Consider the following 15,725-nt stretch of genomic DNA (forward strand, 5'->3'; position numbering starts at 1 on the left):
TAGTTAATTAATTGAGAGGAAGACCAATGCAGTTTCAGAACGAACAAAGAGAATCTATTTTTCCGTCATTTTGGGATTATATCGATAAAAAAACTGCCATAGCCAATTAGAAGGAAATAACAAAGCCTTTGGCCAAGGTTATCAAGTATTTTTAATATATAAATCTTCAAAATGTATTACTAAGCTTGGTCAATCAGCTCATTCAAATATAACTAATTTTTAATTTACTATGGAACCGATGCAAAAAGCTACCCTACACATTACTTGTCCAATGTCCCTAAAATGGGACAAGCTTGGACCATGGCTATGAACAGTAATTACAGAAGTGATTTGAAATATTTTTTTCTTTAATCAATTACGTAATGATATCCTGCAAAGTGAAAGATTGATGCTATATAGATGATGGATACATTTTAATTTGAATAACGTTCAAAATATTAAACAATGAGCAGGAAATTTCATGATAATTTTAAAAACGGTTTTTTGCATCTTTATTCTATTGATTTTGTGCCTCTGAGAGTGCAGTTTTCGAAAAAAGATGTATGTTGCCATTCTTTAAAAATACATTTTTATATTATATACTATTGTAAGTTAAAATGCAGTAGTTTTAAAAATAGAGTCAAAATACATTTGGAATAAGCAAATCGTATAAAAATAAAAGTTAAAATTAAAAGAAATATTTTGTTTTTTAAATACCAGTTTTTCATCTTCCAAATATAAAATAATATAAAACATAGATATCTCATATTTTAATAAGAAACTTTAGAGTTTTAGTGATCCTTGTAAAAGTTTTTGATTCCAATGTCAATTCCGATTCTAGTAATATATCAATGACTGCATCAACTGCATGCGTTTAAAACACGTTTGTTTACACTTTCAATCTTTTATCAACACATAGGGATATTCAATCAGGTTTTAAATATAATGAATCTGTTTAGGAAAGAAATTTCATAACTCAGCAACAAAATAAAGACGATTTAAATTATTAATAATATTTTCTCTATATATATATAAGAATTAGGAAGGCGAATCGGAAATTACAACTTACTTTCCTAATTTTTATTCTGAAGAAAGCACCCGATTCCCCGATTCCCAATTCCGATTTCAATTGATCGTCTTATCATTTTTGAATATACTGAACACGTTCAGATGGAAAATTATCGAAAGCCATATTTGATAATAAAAAAATTATTAGAGATTCGTGATCAGCTCTTCAATTATCACTACAGTCTGCAAAGTGAAATCATGAACTATCGTGGACTAATGCAAGAATAAAAAGGAAAACAACATTGAGGCTCTATGCAAGACTTCTTAATTGATGCAAATAAGTCATGGATAGAGCATGACATGGACGCCCACTACTGCTCGAGAGATGCCTTGAGGTTATCCCAATTTCGGTGAGGGGTAGCACAGGTTCTCTTCTCGAATACACCCCAAATGCATAGCCGAGAGAGTAGAGTGGCCGTACCCACGATTATTATTAAACCATATCAACAGATGGGCTCTCTGTACCAGGTTGGCCTAATTTGCTGTTGATAAGAGTTGCCGATGTCGTTGTCCATAAGAGGCTTTCTCCAAATCCTTCAAATACCTCCTCACAGTCCAATCACTGACATTGAGTCTTGACAATCTGTTCCATCGATTTGGCCGGACTTCTGGTGATCACAGTGTCCACATCCTCCTTTATCCCGCCGCAGGGGACCTCTCAAGGTTCTGAACATAAGCCACCATTCTTTTTATCTGATAAAAAAGTACTCCTGAAGCACCCTACGACCTTCATGATCTACTCAACACCCCCTCAAACGTTGAGAAAATTAGACACTCTTACTTTTTTGCCTCCATGCTAAGAACTACTAATTTTTGAAGGTTTTTATTTTATTATTTATTAACCTGAACTTTTAATCAGTTAACATAGTATTTAAAAATATTCACTCTGTAGTAATCCAGATTGATAGTAAATCAAGTCCAGGATTTTATCTCACAAACTACATAGTTTAATATGGAACTATAAGAATTTATTGTTGAGTAATTGTGCTATTTGTCGATAAGTTTAGCTCTATGAGTGTTTTTTATAGGAGCAAGTTCTTTTTTGCTTCCTTCTCCCTTGTTTTGTATTCGTCTTGTTCTCATTAATTAGCATCTTTTCTTCATTAATTCCTTCATATTATATTTCATACGTACTTATGTTATAAATATGTAAAACTATCAAGGCAGAAAAATAAAAATATATTGCTACGCCTTTTTAAGAGATACATGATGATACAAGACTCTATGTAACTCGACACCTTCTTCTCTTGTTTTAATAGGTTCATGGATACGTTAGAGTGAGGCTGGTTTTGACGTATGACTTAGGATTTTTAAGGTAAGAAGCAAATAAAAACCTCCGTGCAATTTCATTGAAGTATATTAGTTCTTACATAGAGTACAAGGGCAATGATGGAATTTTGGAAATATCCGGTGGCCCATTAAAATCTCAACAATTTGAAGTTTAAAATTCAACAAGATATCATTCGTGAATTAAAAGTAAAATTTCAAGAAAATTAATTTCTATGAATAGATGTTCGTCTGATCTCTCTAATCATTAATCTAGGGTCTCTTAGGGGCAATAATGGCTTCCAGGCGGTGACAGAAGACCTGGCACCGCCTGCAGATGTAGTCCTATGTCATGGCTTACCAGTGCTGACTGAAAGTGGTGTTGAAGGCCTTGCTGTTTGGATGACTGACACTACATACCTTCCCTCGACATGCACCCAAAAGGTGTAGTCGAGGGGGTTGGCATCTGGATTGTATGGGGGCCAAAAGTGTCAAAAATGAGTTCAAAAGACTCATTCAAAAGAGTCTTGAAGCATAAAAGATGGGATCCTTTCATTGCTGGTGTCAAAGGTGGCCTCTCTACCCTCACTAGGCTCTTTTCATCCACTATTTGGATAGCTCTCTGTACAGTATGCTGTGAAACTACGAGATCTTTAACCTGGGCCCTCATTGACTTGAGGGGATATGCCTGGGCTGTTTTCTTTAACTCATCCGTGTCCAGTTTGGCCTTTTTGTCTGAGCCCGTCTTCCTCTCCAACGTTTGTGACTTGATGTTGGCGTAGACAGTGGTTCAGGAGACGCTCAACTTCTTGGAGTTTGCGAATGGAAATTCCTGATTAAGTTCATGTGTAATTTTCTCAAATTGTACGTAAGGTAGAGAACACAGGCATAATATATCGAAGTATGAATTAATTTCAATCAGTCAATCTTCATTAGTTATTGAATTAAACTTGTTCTGATTTTAATGGACCACCGGTAGGCGGAAAAGTTTGAGGCTTAACTAACATCAATATTTTTTTTCCGCTCAAAGTTGGCTTATTTAAAATTATTATAATTTTTTGATTCATAGAACAGAGTCCCCCTAACACTTTTCAATCCATTGCTTAGCTTAAAAGGTATTTTCACCATCAAGAAGAGGTGTTAAATTAAATCACGAAATTTTTTAATCCATTGTTTTGGAAATAACAAAAATAGTGTAGTAACTCAAAAACTCAAGAATAGATTGTCATGGAATTTTTACAGCTGTGTTTTTAAGGTTTTTACTAACTGATAATGAGGTGAATTTAAAAAAAATTACTGTAATCTATATGTGAGGCTCTGGACTTTCATCCCATGAGTTACAAAGTTTCATACAAAAGTAATCGTTATTTTCTCATTCCGAATTCAATTATCATTCAATTTTTATTTCTGTATATTTTTGTATTATGTTGGTACAAATGTACACAACGTTTGCAATGTTAAATCAAAATTTTAGACATCTTTTTGGTGTGCTGTGGATTTCTCTAAAATAACTCTACATAAAAAAGAACGAAAACACCCATTTTGGGCAATATTCTTTCAAATTTTTGTAAAGATTGTTGATTTAAAAAAAAAAAAATTAAGCATACTGAAAAAAATAATTACTTTTTAAGAATAAACAATCTTACAAAAGTTTATAACCAAATTTCCTATAACTTTGTTTTTTCATTCCATTTTTTAATAGTTGGAAAATCAATTTAGTTACAAGTAACGTGAGTTAGGATTTTTAGATTCGGGGATCATTCAAGGAAGTCAGTAAATAAAATGGTGTAAAATGATTTTCTAGTTTGGAAAAAAATGGAAATTTGATCAACAATTTAGGAGAAAAATCTTTAAAAACATAGAAAGAAATGTTTATTTTTCAAAATTTGGCATTTTGTAAAAAAAAAATACTTTTTTTATTTATAAAATAAAGGATCTTCCAAAAGTTTTACAGAATTTTCACCTCTTTTCTTTCCATTTTTTCAATAGTAGAAAATAGCGGACTAAAAATCGTCTAACCTTTTTATCTGTCAAAAACCGACTAACAATGCAAATTGCTGATATTGTCAACATACGTTGTAGTCCACAAACGCAATACAAATCAAAAATTTATAATCGAATGGGAATTGAATTGGGAATTAGAAAATAACTTTTTTTTCTTTATCAGTGTATTATTTTTGTAAGAAAAAGATTCAATGGGTACAACTTTTTTTTATTAAGGTTCATAAACACTTATATTAAATAGCATTTAAAAAGAAGTACAAAACCCGAGTCAAGAGTCGAAAATTCACGTTCAAAACAATTACTTCCTACAAGTTTCATCAGATTTAATCCTTCCTTTCAAAGTGTCTAAATATTTTGCTGATATTTTCAGGTAGTATCGTACCAATTCCACTCCATATTGCCATCCATAACCCAGCACATTTGGAATCTTCAAAGAGAAAGACAAGAATCGCGCTGCAGTAGATATCATAATTGTTTGCAATTCTGAAGCCTCCAGTGGTTGATATGCTCATATCTTGTTTAAGATAAAGACTTTGACATTAGACAAAGCAAATTTTAATGCCTGAATATTACATAAAAAAGTCCTAATATTTGATTCTCCAAATAATATCATCGCTTTTGTTTAATTAGATTCGATGATTTCTTACCCTTTGACATTCAATGATGTACCTCCGTTTAAAATCCGAACATGAAGACAGTCAACATAGGAATGAAGGGTAGAATTAAAAGTTCTCCGATAGTTTCTGCATGGAGCGTGGTAAAAAATAATATTTGCAGTTCTAACTTTTTTTACGAAAAATCGTCATTTGCTACCAAATTGGTCATAATTAATTCATTGGCTGTGCACTATGTATATTGGAAATTTTCGAACAGCAAATATTGATTGGCTTAATAGAAAATAATTTAATTAAAAAAAAAAAATCTTTCCTACAATAGTATGATGTAAAAATGAATGGAATAAATATTGACATTTTTTGGTAATAAATGGTAATTTGTCGAAGAAATGGTAAAAATATATTCTAACCATTGTACTTCTATCTAAAAAATATAAAAAATAATTAATAGACATTCAAACAGACAATTTTGTATTTTTTTTCTCTCACTTTTTCCACAATTTCATACACAATATGAAAAAAGGTTAAACAAGTTTGGACAAAGTTGGTTAATTGGCTTCACCCTAATCTATGTCCTATATTCATATCTAGGAACAAAACAAATTATGTATTCTGCACAAATTAAATGGATATATCATCAATATAAGTAGCAGCTGTCATATAACAATTATCACTTCACGTTTTCATCAAAAATAATCAGATTCGTAGCATGTGTTAATGAAAGAAGGGACTTAAGACAGCCATAGCATTCAATATGTGTTTATACCTACTAGAGTAAAATCTTGAGTGAAGGAAAAAAGTGTTTCATTCCTTGCGATTTTGTAATTTTGCGATCTGATAAAGATTTATAAGGGTGTGAGATCCGTAGAGAGGCTAGGCCACAAAAATAACTTCAAACTTTGCATCTTGTCCCACACTTTTGTTGCTTTTGAAAATATGTTGTTTCTTCTTGTTTTCTCCTAATCAGTGCTCTGAACGTGACTGATGGAGTTAGAATTTGCTCTTATTAGGCTGTGAACAGTTTCCAACGGTTATTGAATAATAATTCGTGAGTTGGGAGAACTGGCTCCCTTCAAACAGATTTTAGTTCTTTTTTACTGTTTATTTTCGGAGAAGAGGTTGCGAGATAATATGAAGGTAATGCCGTTTTATATGTTAGATGCCATTTTTGCATCCTATCAAGAGTTTTTGGGGTACCTTTTTTATAATTTTGTAAAATGTCTCGGCTAGAATAGAGGATCGAAAACGGAGTAATTCTTGTCCACGTACAGGGTGATCCATTGAAATCTGAACACTTAAAAACTCAATAATGAACTAAGGTTAAGTGGTTGAAATTAATTCATATTTTAATATGTAAAAACATAAACAATTATTTACAAAATTAAATAAACTTGAGCTCTTTAGCTTACGTACAAGTTAAGGTAATGCCACTTGAACGCAATGGCTGAATTTCCATTCGCGAAGTCCAAGCAGTTGGACGTCTCCAGGACCACCATCTACGCTGTCAGCAAGACTGAAACGTTATAGAGGAAGAAGGACTCATTCAAAAGGCCAAACAGGAGTCAGTGGAGTTAAATAAAACAGCCTAGGACAATCCCTCAAGTCCATGAGGGCCCGAGCGAGAGATCTCGGGGTTTAACGGCAGACTGTTCAGAGACGTATAAAAAAGTGGGTAGAAAGGACCTTCTTAGGCCACTTTTGACACCAGCAATGAAAGAACCACAACTTCTCCGTTGAAAAACTCTTTTGAATGTTTTGCTATTAGTCTGTAGGTTTCTTTTTTGACACTTTTTAACCCTGATAAAACACACACAAGACCTTCAGTATCTGTCATCCAATTACTTTGGCCCTCAATGCCACTGTCACCCAGAACTGGGACTCCATGATAGAGGACTACATCCGCAGCGGGTACCGGGTCTTTCACATTAATTTTGTTGAAATTCTATTGTTAATTATTCAATAATAGCTTGTTGAAGTTTGAAAATCAAAGTGTTCAGATTTTAATGGACCACTCGGGACTTCCTTGGTACGGAGTGGGACTTGTGTCTGCTTCCTTCAACCCCTCCTTCTAAATGCATATAGTTGATATAATGGACCGTCATAACAGCTAAGCTGCTCTCCTTTAAAACATTCTTCAAGTTGTGGGGAAACCCATTTTAATCTTCGGCTTTTCATTTATTCCACCTATGTTTTTCGCCAAAGTGTCCGAGTTTGTACAAAACACATTCTGGAAGAGTTAGAAAACAAATCTGTGTTCCTGTTCTAACAAAAATCACACAATGGAAGTTCCTCACATATTGTATACGTATAAAAAAGCTCATAGTATGTAAATTGTTTATTTTTCCGGCTATTATGTGTGTTTAAAAAACTTATGTACAATATATATATTTATGTAGATAGTAATATAGACAAAAATCTTAGGAATGCGGCCTTTTTCTTATGTATCCATGTATATTGTATACTCTACACATCCCTTCTTGCTCCATGAACCCCCTTTCTGTTTTTACTCACATGTATATACAATAAATGTTGCATTGAAAAGTCGTTTAACCCTATCAAAAATGAATATTTTCTTCATGTATGTATATAGAAAAATGTTTTGTTCTCAAGTTTCTGACAGGGAAGGAAGGATTCTTTATTCTTGGAGATGTGAGCTGCTCCTCTTGAAATGACCTTTAAGGGAGGGGGTATGTGGATATTAAAGGATATATAATTGTATGCCAACATAAAAACAATATTTTATGAAAACCAAAAAATGAATCTATAAGTCTCTAAATTTGCAAATATATTTTGTGGTTCCCTGTACTTTCATCTTAAACTATTTTGCCGTAGGACATTTTACCAAACCATTTCGCTGTATAACATTTTGCCTAGAGGATATTTCCCCTTAAAATATACATCAATAAATGAGATTTTAATTATTTTTTGGTTGAAATTGAGAGTTCCATTGTATTTTGAAATCATAATATGCAATATTTATTTTTATAAAATGGATTAAATGTTTTCTGTTGAATAATGATAAATTATGTAAATGTTATATTTAACTTTTTTGTCAATTCATGAGTAATTTCCAATATGAATAATGTGTAATCAAAATTGAGAGCAGGGAAGTGATTATCACTATTTCCATTCAATTCATGTCCTGTTTGTTTATTATAGTAATTTTTTTTTTTTTCTCTGGTTCGAACTCATTACATAGTGAGATTTACATTTGAGGGAATAATATGTATGTTTACATATAATTTAAGGCGAAATATCTTTGAGACAAAATGGCTTTACGGCAAAAAGTACATATTGCACTATTTTTGACTATTAATAATCAATTGAGTATTAATATAGGAAAATGTATGCCGGGAAATTTTATATACAGAATAAAATCTTTAATTGTTATTAAAACAAGGAAAAAATAGATTTATTCCTTCCTCATATCGAAATGATATTTTTTAAATAAAAAATTAATTTGTGAGTCTCAAAATAATATATTGTTTTGTAATCTTTTTGCAGGAAAGAAGGTTCTGGAAGACCATTGCTAACATTTTTCTATTTCAATTCCACATTGCTCTAACTGTACAGAGCTTTACAGATTTCCTCGCTTTCTGTCTCTCATTTCCTTTGGTTCTCCTATGACACAAAACTTTAGTGCCTCCCCGAATCTTCTTAATGATTAGCCTCACCACAGCCTCTTCTTCTCACATATCCTGGAATATAATAAAGTGAAAATCACTTTTCTTGCCTCATATTAGGATTGTAAATTAACCCTAGAGTTTTTTCCAATATGAATTATCAATCATGAAGAATGATCATTGATCACGGAAAACTTCTTCCAATGGAATCGTTGACGTGTTTGTTTATTTTTCTTATTATATTAATTAATGATTATAGAATCTATTTTGTCTCTGTTACGAACTCATTACCTAATAATGAAATTTTGATAGTATGAACTAAAATTTCAAAATTATTCCAACAGAATACAAATATTTAATGCTTTTTATTGTAATAAATAGTGCATAGAAATTCAAAACGAACATCAATTTCAACCCATCCGTCAAACTCCGGCATGGGACACTTTTCTTAAATACTTTGCTAGAAGGACAATCAATAAATTACCCTGTAAGAAAGAGCTTTAGCGTTCTAAAAACATCCTTACTATCTTTATCAGAAAAATGGCTCAAGTATAGAATAGTTTCCGGTACTCTAGAAGTCAGGATGAAATTTTTTTACGGAAATAAATGCAAATTCGCTGTTATTTGACCAAGGACGAGACAAGCGTCCAATATATTAAACCACCTGCAAACTTTTAAAGGATCTTTTTGTTTTTTATAACTTGAAAAAGGATGATTTCACAGCCTTTTACTCTGCAAAAAAAAGGAGCGGATTATTCACACAGCTATTACATAGCCTCGTTATATTTTTTATGCGAAACTTGCTTCCTCGTACTATAATATCTCGGGTATTGTATCTGTTCTGAAACTTCACCTACATGCTTTAAAACAGATAGTCCTTTTATAAACAAAATCTAAAATTAAGTTTTTTTGACAAGTTTTCACTTTATATTATGAGCTTTTGTTCATTCTATCTCTTTGATTAAATATGAGTGCCTTTTTGTTTAAGTATTACGTGTACATTTATTGCAATAATTTCATTTATACCTAACTATTCATTAATTTATATAGCAAGACGAAGTGTCCTTACACAAAATCATTTAAGGCAAAATGTCTTTATGAAAAATAGTTTAGGGTGAAAGTACCTAGCGTCCTTTTCCCCGGTTTATTTTCGGAACAAAGGTTCAGTTATACAATAAAGCTAGCAACATCTACAAAATACCCCCAATTGAAGGACCCATATAATAAAAAAGTATGAAAAGGAGATTTTGGATATCCCCTATCGATAAAATTTATTATAAAAAATAACTTGTCAAAAAGTTGTTGATTTCCTCAATTACATTATTTGTCATAGCCGTGTTCGTCAAAGGGGTTACTCTTCCCCTCTCCCACTGGATACAAAGAGTGAAAATCCATCAAATATTCTTGAGGTGAATGATAGGGGTGGACCATACGTACAGTTTACACACATAACTGATCATCTTATTCTCTAGGGGGGACACAGAAAAACTTTACTTTGTATTTTTATTATTGTTATTTTCGAGTATGTGACATTTTGTTCGAAAGAAACCTTTATTTTTTCTTTTCTTTAAAAAAGTGAAAAGATGCTGAGTCATTATGCAGATGATTTTTCATCTACTTTTTAAACAGTGATTAGTTTCATGGTTTTTTTGTTGTTAAAGAAAGGATCCTCAACTTGGTTTCTTTTCCAATGTTCTGTTTTCTTTCATAAAAATAGAAATCGACCATTGTGTTTAAATCCTCAGCGGAGTAGCATCCTCTCCGGACCCCTAAACTTCTCTTTTATCCCATGTTTTATTATACAAAGTTTCCTTTATCAAATTAAAATCTTTTCACGAGTTCAAAGTTGTACAAAGAAGTTCTTTTTTAATTCTGTGTGTATTTTTTGAAATGTACAGCTCTCTACTGTTAAGAATGACGAAATCAATATATTGATTAGTTAAATATATATTCAAATGGATTCAGGATTTGTTGGAATTTTTTTTGAGACATTCTAACCATATGAAAAAATAATTATCACGAAATCTTTTTTTGCTCAAGATAGGAGCTGAAAAGGGGTATCTATTGCATTTATTTTGTTTCAAACGAAGGAAGGAAACAGAAAATTAATTAACAAATATAAATATGTTTGGGAAGAGAGCAGCTTAGCTGTCATGGAGTTTAATTAGAATAGCTGTTAGCAGCTATGAGATGAAAGAAATAAACCAAACCTCACTACGTATATAGCCGGGAATTGCAGCGATGTGGATCTTCAACTTCTACTCCACTGGAACGACGTAGTTCAATGTTCAACACTCTCTGAGAAATTATTCTCTTGAAGTCAATGTTCGTAGGTTCGCGTTTCGGTCGTAACAGAGTGGAGGAAATGGTAAAGAAATAAGGAAAAGCAGACTCACAAAGGCGTATTGACTAGTGTCAAATTACTAAAATAAAAGGATTCTGTATCATGGATCAAATGCTTACAGTTATGTAACTAATCAATACATAGTAACCATGTAATTTTAAGTGATCAAAATCAAATGATACTATAAATCTATAGTTAATAACCAGAATGAAAAAGGCTGTAATAAAATAATTAACTTTAAGCCAAATAAATTGTCTACTTTTACAATTTGCGTATACAAGTCGCAACTTGTACGTCACATATATTCCATTCTCATCAAAAGTCTCCATCATTGATAATGCTCCCTTGATCATCTTATTTATATCGTGAGGACCCACCTTTTTACTAATTTTGGGACCATACATGACTGATTATATTTTTGCTATGAAAGCTTCTTTTTTGAACATTTCTGGGCGACTTGGCGCCGTTGACATTGAACAACTGTGTCATTCTGCACTTCTATAGTTTCTTTATCAACTCCTCTACTCTGTCCCCAGTCTACTGCAGATCTTATAACAGTCCATGAGTTAGTCCTTTGTTCAACCTCTGAGCTTTTGTCCTCTTTAATGCACCCCTAATTGTTTTTGAGGTCATTGTCCCACGTAGAAAAAAGAATGGAATCAATGGGCAGATGAGTACTTTGAGCATTTTGTAGAGTTTAGACCCAAAACTTGCAGTAATATGTATTTCATTACGATATTACCACCAAACGACAGCTGAGACAAATATAAGCAATTTGTGTTTTGTACCATGACGTGTGTAAGGGCAAAAATGTCAAAGCAACAACAAAAAAAAATAATGCGTTGCGATGTCCTCCAATCCTGAGTCTGTACCGTGAAGGGGACCTTTGGCATCTCTCTCCGGACTGCCTACAACATCACGTAGTCCAATATAGTCCCATACAGCAAAGAAGAACCAAAACTTCTTCAGCAACAATATGGCTGACTTCTGTTCTGCCTCCATATGTCCTTCCTCTAGCCTTCACCTCAATCCATATTACTTTGTAGTTCGGTGTGTCTTGGAGAAGATAGTATTGACATCAACTTTACAAATAAACAATCCAGCTCAGGTTGCAATAAAAAAAAGTCGCTCCCGCTTTCTAGTACATATTTTATACACCTCTCTATATGTACTTACATATTATTAAAAAGTACTACAAAATATTTTTTAATTAAATGTGAAACACGAACTGAATAAATTAGTGATTCAAAATGAATGTAACTATCTAATGAGTTTCTCCATTTGATAATATGAGCAGAGGGACTCATAACAGTTTCATTGAATTGATAATATCTTGTCTCGTTATTAATTCCTTTTTTAAATAGTTATATGTTTATGTATATCCAAATAACAACGTCACTCCAGAGTCCTTCATTAAATGTAAGTATTCACTAATAAGAGAGGCCTTTAAAGATATAAAGTAGTCAAAATATATGTGATATTTAGAAATGATGCATGCCAGGTTGTGCCCGGTTCAGATTCAGCGGTTCTATCGGTACCGGTTCTTACATTTCAACGGGTTCGTCTCGGTTCCGGTCCTCTGTCTCGGTCCTATCAGTCCTTGGGACCGGTCCTTTGGATTGTCAGTATGTACAATTATAACTGATCATAACAGGAACAAACCTTAAAATTTTAGGACTGATATGCAGGACAAATTATTGATAATAAGTATAAAATTAAGTTGGACTTTAGATCAATTTCTGCTGTAGTAGGACATATATACCTTTGTATGGTCGTGTTCTTTGCCATATGGATGTATCTATTCTATAATGTACATATGTGTGTACAAACAAATAATCATGAACTAGCCTGGACCGTGACTGGACTGGACGGGACTGGTCCAACACTATTTGCTAGTATATGTATATTATTACTATCCTGCTTTCGAATTCCTAAGATACCAAAATAAAGAATTATTCCTTTATACAAACTTTTGAGAGATCTTTCGCAAAATATTTTTTAATACAAAAGATAATGATGTGGTCGATTCCATCATGATCTTAAAACGAAGGAAGTAGGGAGGAAGGGGGAAATAAACCTAGGGTTGTAACCACAAATGATGAATATCGTTAAGTGGTAATAAAGAGCTTCTTTTTTCTAACAGAATGAGAGTATAATCTCTAAAGTGATTGAGCTCTATAATTAAATGTGTACGCAGGAACATAAGACATTATTGAATGAGAAGAAAAATTACATAAAATTAGGTAAGGCGAATTGATTAGATATACGTACATGTTGGATATAATTTGAGAATAATGAAATTAAGAGCGTCATTCTAGAGGTTATAGAGCTGTTTCCCCTCCCTATAAAGGGATTTTTATGGGAGGATATTATGGAGGGTTTCTAGAATTTATGGCCCATGGACTGATAAAAAAATCAGTCTGTGAATATCATAAAATATTGAACATCGTATTAACATTTTTTCTACTTTGAAATAAGGAGTTTTATCCAGAACATTGACCGCCAATAAAATAAGAGAATTGTTCTACCGGGTGGTCGCTTTAAGAGAATTGTATTGATCCCAATGTGTCCCCTGTTATATGAATCTGTCAATTTATTATTCTTTTATTGTGACGATCAATTGATGCTACCTAAGTGCAATTTACGACACACCCAACAGAGTGAATAATCCTTGATGAACGAATTCACAATAATTCGCGTAAGAATACATATGTAATACAGACTTAATCTAGCTTGCTTTTATCCTAACAGAGTACATATATATATTATTTTAACAGACCTAGATGTACTGAGTGATCCATTAAAATCTGAAAACTTCTAATTTTAAACTTCAACAAGCCATAATTTATTAATTAACAATAGAAATTTAACAAAATGAATACTATAAATATATGTGAGTCTCAGTTCTTTTAATCATTAATGTAGGCACTCTTAGAGGCAATGATGGCGCCCCAGTGCTGGCTGACAGTGGCTTTGAGGGCCTCGGTGTTGAAATGACAGACACTGAAGGCCTTCCCCTTGACATGCAGCTAAAAGGTGTAGTAGAGGTTATTTGCATCAGGGCATCAGTTTTGTAAGGGAAGAGATGTGTTTCTTTCATTCTGTAGTCAAAAGTGATCTCTCCACAAGGGTTTTTCCACCCACCTTTTTGGATGGATCTCAGGACAGCATGGTGTGGTTTTTCTTGCGTCAAGGAGCTCAGGAATGGAAATTCGTCGTCAATCACGCTCAAGTGTCATTTTTGGAGAGTAACAGGGAGTTATTTTCTATATTATTAAAGAAAAATTTGTTTTTTAGCCTGGGGCCTAATTATTCCAGGCTGTCCCGGGTACTACCACTAGTATACTATAAAAACATAAAAAAAGGCGGCCAATATGTATTGCAGCAAAATATCCAAGAGGCGAAAATTATTTTCCCATATATTCATTTCCCATTATAAAGTAATCACCATTGCTTGAAAGACGAAGAGTAACAATGATAACTCTCACAGCTGATTGCAGCTGATCCAATAAAAACTTATGACAGCTAAGCTGCTTTTCTCCGAACTGTCCGAGTAACCATGTTTTAATTTTGGGTATCTTTTATTTAACATACTCAAAGGTAATAATTTTTACAACATACTTATACAGTTGAAAATTCTGGTGGTATCTATTTATTTGGGTTTTTGGGTTAGAGCGGATTTAAGAGCATTTTCAGCTATTTATGAATGGATACTCATAATGAAATGACGAAATATATTTGACGTCACTTTTAAAAAACGTGGTGGAAAGGCGTTATGGAATAACTTTGTATTTCTATTAAGCTTGGTGTTAAGTATATTGTATAACTCTCACGGAATTACATTTTAAAATAAGTACCGTTCATTACTCCTTCAGCCAAAAAGGTTCCCGACTCCTGCTCCAATTCCTAGTTTCGCTATCTATCTTGCCCTAAAATGTATTACAAATATGTGAAACATTGTTATAATGAGATTTGGTAAGGTGTCCGCTCGTCAAAATGACATTCAGAAAACTGTCTGCACACGACTTTTACTATTAAAATTTTTCACTGACGTCATAAATTGCATCATAATTGAAGGGGGGATAGAAACTGTTGTAATAGTTAATTTTTATCTACCCTCTAGAAATCTGATTGTTTCATGATGCAATAACATATTTTGAATAAATGTTAGGATTTAATATGTAATTAAACTATACAATAGAGGGATCATTTTTGATAGACAGTAAGGCTATGTACTTTTATTTGTTAGTCCGTCCCATCCAATAGCTAACTAGTGTTTTCATTCCTACAAAACTTGAATATACAAGCCCCTAAGATGGCCGATATCAACAATAAACGCTCTATAGGAAACTATTAAAGTAAGGTAAGATTAAGGAGTTGGATATTGTATGCGAGGAGAGGCTCTACTAATTTAATTTAAGATCCTCTGTTTCATCTTTTTTAATCTTCATTTCCTGTGATTATTTAACCTCTTTCTTATAAATATATATTTAGTTTTGTATCTTCTCCTTGTGAATAATGTCGTTATCTTTCCTTCCTTCCAAACCATACCTACCTTTGATATCATTTACCCATATTTCCAGTCTTTTTGTATACACATATCTAACACACGCTATATATATACATACCTTTTTGATAAATGAGGATCCCCCTGGAGCTATTAGCTCATCTAATTTCCGAAATTAAAAAAAAAAAAATAACAACACTGGAAGAGTTAAAAAAATAAAAGTTCTTCATATCTTAATGAGTTACAACATAGATTGTACAAGTTTCAAATTTTGGGATAATGGGACTCGTTAATTTGTCCTCCTTTCTTCCCGTTTCCTG

General features: G+C 32.7%; 1 long non-coding RNA gene across 1 annotated transcript; it reads left to right on the forward strand.

Moving 5' to 3' along the window:
- Window positions 1-5,629: 5,629 nt before the first annotated feature.
- LOC121128028 (uncharacterized) lies at window positions 5,630-7,355 on the forward strand. The gene is made up of 2 exons (XR_005868009.2): window positions 5,630-6,839; window positions 6,898-7,355. It is a non-coding gene; the product is annotated as an uncharacterized lncRNA (long non-coding RNA).
- The last annotated feature ends 8,370 nt before the right edge of the window (window positions 7,356-15,725 follow it).

The sequence above is a fragment of the Lepeophtheirus salmonis genome, chromosome 13 (assembly GCF_016086655.4).
Source record: "Lepeophtheirus salmonis chromosome 13, UVic_Lsal_1.4, whole genome shotgun sequence".
NCBI lineage: Eukaryota > Metazoa > Arthropoda > Copepoda > Siphonostomatoida > Caligidae > Lepeophtheirus > Lepeophtheirus salmonis.